Here is a 6,893-nt window from a genome sequence, read left to right on the forward strand (position 1 = left end):
ACTATTGTACATATGGATCCATAGCAGAGCAGTCTACTTTCATATGCCAACTAGGTTATAACACTGGGCTCAGTTGCTTCCAGTTTCAGAGTGTTAGGACCTCTTCCATGAGGGAAGACGGACCGACCCCAAAAGAAGAAAAAAAGATTCGACTAGTCAAACATAATAACTATTCAGACTAATAATTGAGCAAGAAAGATGAGCATAAAGATGATTAATCATCTAAGGTATGAGAGAACACACATACACACACAGACTCACAAAAGGTTGCAAAAATATTTTGAAGTGTATTGACACTCCTTCAAACTTAATGTTTTGTAATATATGATATGCTTTAAACATTTTTATTTTCATTTTTTTATGAGAAAATATTACAATTACGCAAAAGCAAAGAATATACAAGGGGGATAGGGGTGGAAAGGTTCACAACAAACTAGTTAATCAAACAGCATGCAAGCAAAATGTGGGCTACAATAAAGCAGAGAGGGATTAAAGCAAAGCTACGAAACTGCATTGAACAAAAAGACACTTCAATTTAAGTACGACTATCAAGTTCAAATTAGCAGTATAACTGAGGCAAAGAAAGTTAAGAGTTTGGATCATGAAAATGCATATGTAACCATATGCATTCTACATGCATCAGTAACAATCCATAACATCCAATCATACATCGGTGGCCATCACTGTAATACCAATCTCTAAGCCCACACTACCGGTATCCCCCCGGCCACACCGTGCCTCAGACCATCGATGTTACAATCATAACCACTCACCTATATTATTACACATCCACAAAACCACAGCCATAACAATCTGGGTAAAACATGCCACATGTGCAATTTATATATAACTTTATAGAAAATACATCCAAAACAGAGTTAGCACAACATTACACATGAACATGCAGAAATAAAAATATAGAAACACTCGCAAAATAAGTCAAACACCCTCTCACCTCAAAACAACTCCCACTTGCCTATATACTAACCCTATTTAAGGCCTTGGAAAAGTCCCCAAGCTTCCCCTACCCATAAGGTTAATTCAGGTAAAAGGTAAGGGAACATAACACACAAGGGGTAGTGCACTAACTAGCAAAAACAGAGGCTGGTCATGCTTAAAAACACCCAACTGGTGGGTCATTTCTGCAAAAAATTCCTGCACTCCCACAGGCTGCTCTGCGAGTTCCCTTGGCTTGGGCTGCTCATGGTCAATGGGTATAGTCCATGGCAACATGGGGAAGGTCTCTCCTTGTCCCTAGGGTCATTATTCAGTCCCTAAAGTGACCAATTACAGTAATAAAATTCTGCCCTATTGTATTTCCCAATTCTCTTCCCAGGGATGGCAGATTCAGGTCTGGGAATCTGTTCCCTAACTTTTTGAGTTCAAACCCAATCTATGGGTGGCTGTAGGAACAATTTGAAGTCTGTACATCACTTTAAATTACATGTACAGCAAGCATACTGCTTCTATATGGGTTCTACAGCTGGGTTTTCATCTCTGGGATGATGAATCCCATGCATGCAGCTCAAACCTAGCTGTACAAGACTGTAGAGACAATTAAAACTCATTATTATACCCCCCACAAGCATGAACAACATGTAATTTATTACCCATACATTCTCTATAATGGAATTTTACCCAAATCCCATGCATGCAGTCCAAGTTTCCCACTTTGGGTGGCTGCATGCTTGGGAATCAAGCTAAATACCTTGCTAATTTAAATCCCGCTACTGTACAATAAATTCAGAGATGATATCGGACTTTAAGATGTGTGTCCAATGGCTGTTATAGTTCAGCAGAATTCTTCCTGCACTGCTGTCCTTTGCTCAGCAACATATGGACAGCAACTGTATCCAGCCCCACTTGCATACCTCTCCCTCTATTTTTCAGAAGCAGAGCACCATAGGGGCAGCAGGAGCATTCGGACAGCAGCCGTGCACTCTCTCACTACTGTACAAATGGATCCATAGCAGAGCAGCCTATTTTCTTATGCCAACTAGGTTTACAACACTGGGCTCAGATGTTTCCAGTTTCTGGGTGTTACAGACCCAACTTGGTCGGGAAGGGAAGACCTCTTTCATGAGGAAAGGCGGACTGACCCCAAAAGAAGAAAAAAAGATTCGACTAGTCGAACATAATAACCATTCAAACTAATAATTGAGCAAGAAAGATGATTAATCATCTAATGTATGAGTGAACACACATACACACACACTCACAAAAGGTTGGAGAAAGATTTTGAAGTGTATTGACCATAGTTGGCAAGGCATCGCCTAGGCGACGACTAGGCGTCCAGGAAGTTTGCCTGGGGCCTAGGCGATAGCCGCCTTGTTGTACTGCATGTCTCCTTGTGTTTTGGCACTTATTTATGCCAAATATCATTCAAGTAAATTTTTTTAATATTTGTTAATATTTGTTATTTCATTTACTTAAGATATTATTCATAAATAAGCAAATACCCTTATTTGAGTCCAATAAAAATAGTTTAAAAATCAAATTCCAAAATGATAAAAAGTCAACCCCCCAGTCCAAGAACAAAAATTGGATTTTGGTTATAGGGACAATTTTCAACTTTTAAATGCTAGGGTTTTTCTCAATTATGAAAATTTTATAAATTCTATCATGTTAAAACATTGCAAAAAATCAAAAGTCCGGTAAAATAATATTTTGTTTTGATATTCATAAAATTATTTTCATTCAGGCGATTTTTAACAGTATTCGCGCACTTAAAAATAAGTTTGACTGAAGCATAACTTTGTCATTACAACTCAGATTTAAGTAATCTTAGACTTGTTAGAAAGTTGGTTTTATGTTATAACTAATACAAAAAGTCCCATGTAAAAATAAAATCATTTGACTCGTCAAACTTATTATAGAATAAGAGCATTTCTCTAAATGTTGATTTTTTATAACTTAATATGACTTAATGTTAATTTTTTATGATTTGATGTGGCTAAATGTTGATTTTTAATGACTTGATATGGCTTAATCTTGATTTTTTATGATACAAGGTATATATAACTTACTAAATAATATTAGAAAATAAGAAAAATAAAAAATAACACTTATTCGTCTTGTTCGCCTTAAGGCGGGTGCCTTCTCGCCTAAGCGCTTAGACAACCCTCCACCACCTTGGTTCGCCTTGGCACCGTGAAAACTATGATTGACACTCCTTCAAACTTATTATTTTGCAATATATGATATGTTTAACCTTTCTATTTTTATTTTTTTATGATTAAATATTACAATTACGCAAAAGCAAAGAATATACAAGGGGAAAATGATATTTGGCTTTTTGAGACGTAGCACGATGTACCCTTCCCCTTCCATGGCCTAATCCTATTCCTCATGTCCTCCCCTTGTCGGTCCTCCTCTTGGCCAGCTTGACCTTCGCTCATCCCTCCACCCTCTTCCTTCTCGGTTACTGTGAGCTCTCCCTCTAAGTTGCCTACTGAACAATACCTACCATTGACTCTCCCCTCCCCTCCCTCATTTCCCCATCCTCCCTCTGCCTCTCAAACTTAATCCTGGGCCTCCGCTGCCTGCCCTCCTCCCCTCCCCTCTAGAATATGCCTTCCTCTTGTCTTTGTCCCTCCTACCTTCATCGATAACAAAAAGTTGGGTTCTCTCCCTCGAGTCTTCTTGAACCAGATATCTCTAAATGGAAGCTTTGTGTTGTTGGTCACTTCATGGGAAGCAGACCTCCATTTGGCATCATCCAAGCCACTCTCTCCAAGCAATAGAGGCTTCTTGGTCATATGCAATCCTTTATGCTTAGCAACGGAAAGGATCTGACTCTTCTCAGCTCTTTTCTTTGGAAAGGATTTGACTCTTCTAAATTCCTTCGCCCATCCAGCTAGAGCACTGTCTGTCTCCCCAAAGCTGAAGAAGGTCTTGGAATCAGGAGCATCAAAGACATGAACGCAGTTGGTATCCTCAAGCTGATCTAGAGAACTGCTTCCTAAAAGAACTGCATCTGGGTCTCCTGAGTCTACTTTTAACTCCTGAAATCCAATTCTATTTAGACGACGGTCCCGGGTTTTGACTCCTCTTGGGTTTGTCGAGGCATTCTCCACTTAAGGCATCTTACTTTAGAGGCTATCTCCTATTCCATTGGGAACGGAGCCTCTACTTCTCTTTGGTTGGATCCTTGGCACCCTTTGGGAGTCCTTCTTCATCTTCTCAATCCCATAACTGTTTACTCCTCGGGGTTAGATAGGCTGGCTCCTGTTTCCTCAGTTCTCCGTAATAATGGATGGGCCACCTCTCCCCTTCTTCTTTCTTTGAACAACATCTGGACCTCTCTCCCTGCTCTCGCCCCAGGCACAGAGAGAGGGAGGACTCCATCCTCTGGAATCCTTCTCCTTCCAAGAAGTTCAGCTCTTCCTCTGCCTGAAACTTTGTTAGGACTAAAGCCCAGCTAGCCCCTTGGTGCAAAGTCCTTTGGTTTAAAGGCCACATCCCCCATCATAGCTTCACTGTTTGGAGGGCTCTCACAAACTGCATCCCTACGCAATCTTTCCTTATCCATCGTCACATTCCTGTTCTCCCTCTTGCTGCCTTTGTTGGAGATGAATTAAGAATGTGGATCATCTCTTCTTCTCATGCACCTTCTCCTTTGCAATCTGGAAGAAAATTCTTTCCCGCTGTTGGGCCACCAGTAGAAGAGTCCTCCCCCTTAGTAGGGAATGGCTCTGGAACGATATGACTTTCCATGGCCCCACCATTTGTGACATTGTAGGGAAGCTAGCCTTTTGTGCCACCATCAACCATATGTGGATGGAGAGGAACCTCCGTAGATGGACATCCAACTCTCGCTCATTTGAAAAGATTTGGACTGCCATCTCTTTCGAGGTCTCCACCAAAATTCCCTCCCTTCCTCCCTGCCCGATCCCCGACTCTCCTAGGAACAGGCACATCATTGGCTCATGGCATCTTCCATCTCCTATCATCCCCATGCCTTCCCCTAGAGGTCTTGTATCCATTAGAGACTTTCTCATTTTGTTTAAGCTTGTTCCCTTAGCTGGCTTTGTGCCTCCTTTCCCCCCTCTTTCCCTTGTATAGTTTCACTCTTTGGTTAATATATATTTATTCATAAAATATATATATATATATATATATACAAGGGGGATAGGGGTGGAAAGGCTGACAAACAACCAATTAATCAAACAGTATTCAAGCAAAATGTGGGCTACAACAAAGTAGAGAGGGATTAAAGCAAAGCTACGAAGACTGCATTGAACAAAAGACACTTCAATTTAAGTACGATTATTTAGCAGCATAACTAAGGCAAAGAAAGTTAAGAGTTTGGATCATAAAAATGCATATGTGAATAACGAACAAATTAAAAAGAACACTAAACAACAAATTTTTTGGACCACTAGCCAGCCACAAACAACCTATATTTCAAATACTAACCTGGAAAATAAGAAATATTGCATATCTCGAAGTACATGCTCTACAAAATCTTATGATAATAAGAAGAAAGGTCTTACTGAATATTAGGATATCATTCCCATAATCCCATGAAGAGATAACAGCAAAATCATAAATCCTTCAGCTCCATCACTAAATCAGGAAACCATAAGCCATTTGCAGCCATTAGTTTCTCTCAAAATATACCTGCTGATCAGAACCCAAAAAACAAAAAACAAAAAAAAGGGGCAACGTAAGGGTAAAGGGTCTTACCCTCAATGTATACCCGCTTACCGGTCTAAGTGAGGCAATTAAGAATTTTTCATATATATATATATATATATATAAGTATAATGTCAAACCCAACCTAATAGCCAAGTAGCCATTTAACGATATAACCCAATAACCCATCTTATCAATTATCAAAGCTTATAGCCAGTGGCCCATGTCCCACACAAATATCTTACCATTATAGTTACAGGATAAAGCAAAATAATGACACTTTACCCAACTTAATCCCCTTCCAGGTAATTAGAATATTACATCTTTATTTTACACTATTGGGTACATCTTTATCTTACATAATTGCCCTTCCAGGTGAATCAATCGCTTGGATTCATGAAATTCATTGGATATGCGAGTACAATAAAGTTGAGGCTTTCTTGAATGCATTTTCTTGTCATTCATTTTCAACTTTCAAAGGAGGAGGAGCAAAAGTGATGTCACCATTGCAGTTGTGCAGAAAAAAATAACATGGGAAGATAAAAAACAATTAGACCAAGAAGAAAAAAGAATTATCAAATTAAAGTAAGCAAGTAAATGAGTAATAGCATCTCAACCTTGTAATCTAGCATGTGTGCTAGATATGCTCCTTCAAACGCTGTTGAACTATTCACGAAACTCATTGGATATGCGAGTACGATAAAGTTGAGGCTTGTTTGAATGCATTTCCTTGTCATTCATTTTCAACTCTCAAAGGAGGAGGAGAATAAGTGATGTCACCATTACAGTTGTGCAAAAAACAATAACATGTGGCAGATAAAAAACAATCAGACCAAGAAAAAAAATAATTATCAAATTACAGTAAGCAAGTAAAAGAGTAATAGCATCTCAACCTTGTAATCGAGCATGTCTACTAGATATGCTCTTTCAAATGCTAGTGAACTATTTGAAAATGGAGTTCATGAGGTGCAACAATTTACAACTGTTTAAGCTGCACTCAGCAATCCAAAAGGTATGCAAGAGTTAGGCTCCAATTCTCGTTCTATAAAAATAATGGTGTGCAATGCATAAACGACATTCTGAAAGTGGAACCCAAGATGAAAGCAGCCTGCCACTTTTAGAACAATGATATATATCCATATCAGTGCAAAGAATCCAAAACACAACTCTCAAAATTTCAAGACCAGATCACCATGTCCTTTTAGGGAACAATATCAATAGAACAATGACAAATAGAACAACGAAGCTTCTTGGAT

This window comes from Macadamia integrifolia, chromosome 13 (assembly GCF_013358625.1).
Source record: "Macadamia integrifolia cultivar HAES 741 chromosome 13, SCU_Mint_v3, whole genome shotgun sequence".
NCBI lineage: Eukaryota > Viridiplantae > Streptophyta > Magnoliopsida > Proteales > Proteaceae > Macadamia > Macadamia integrifolia.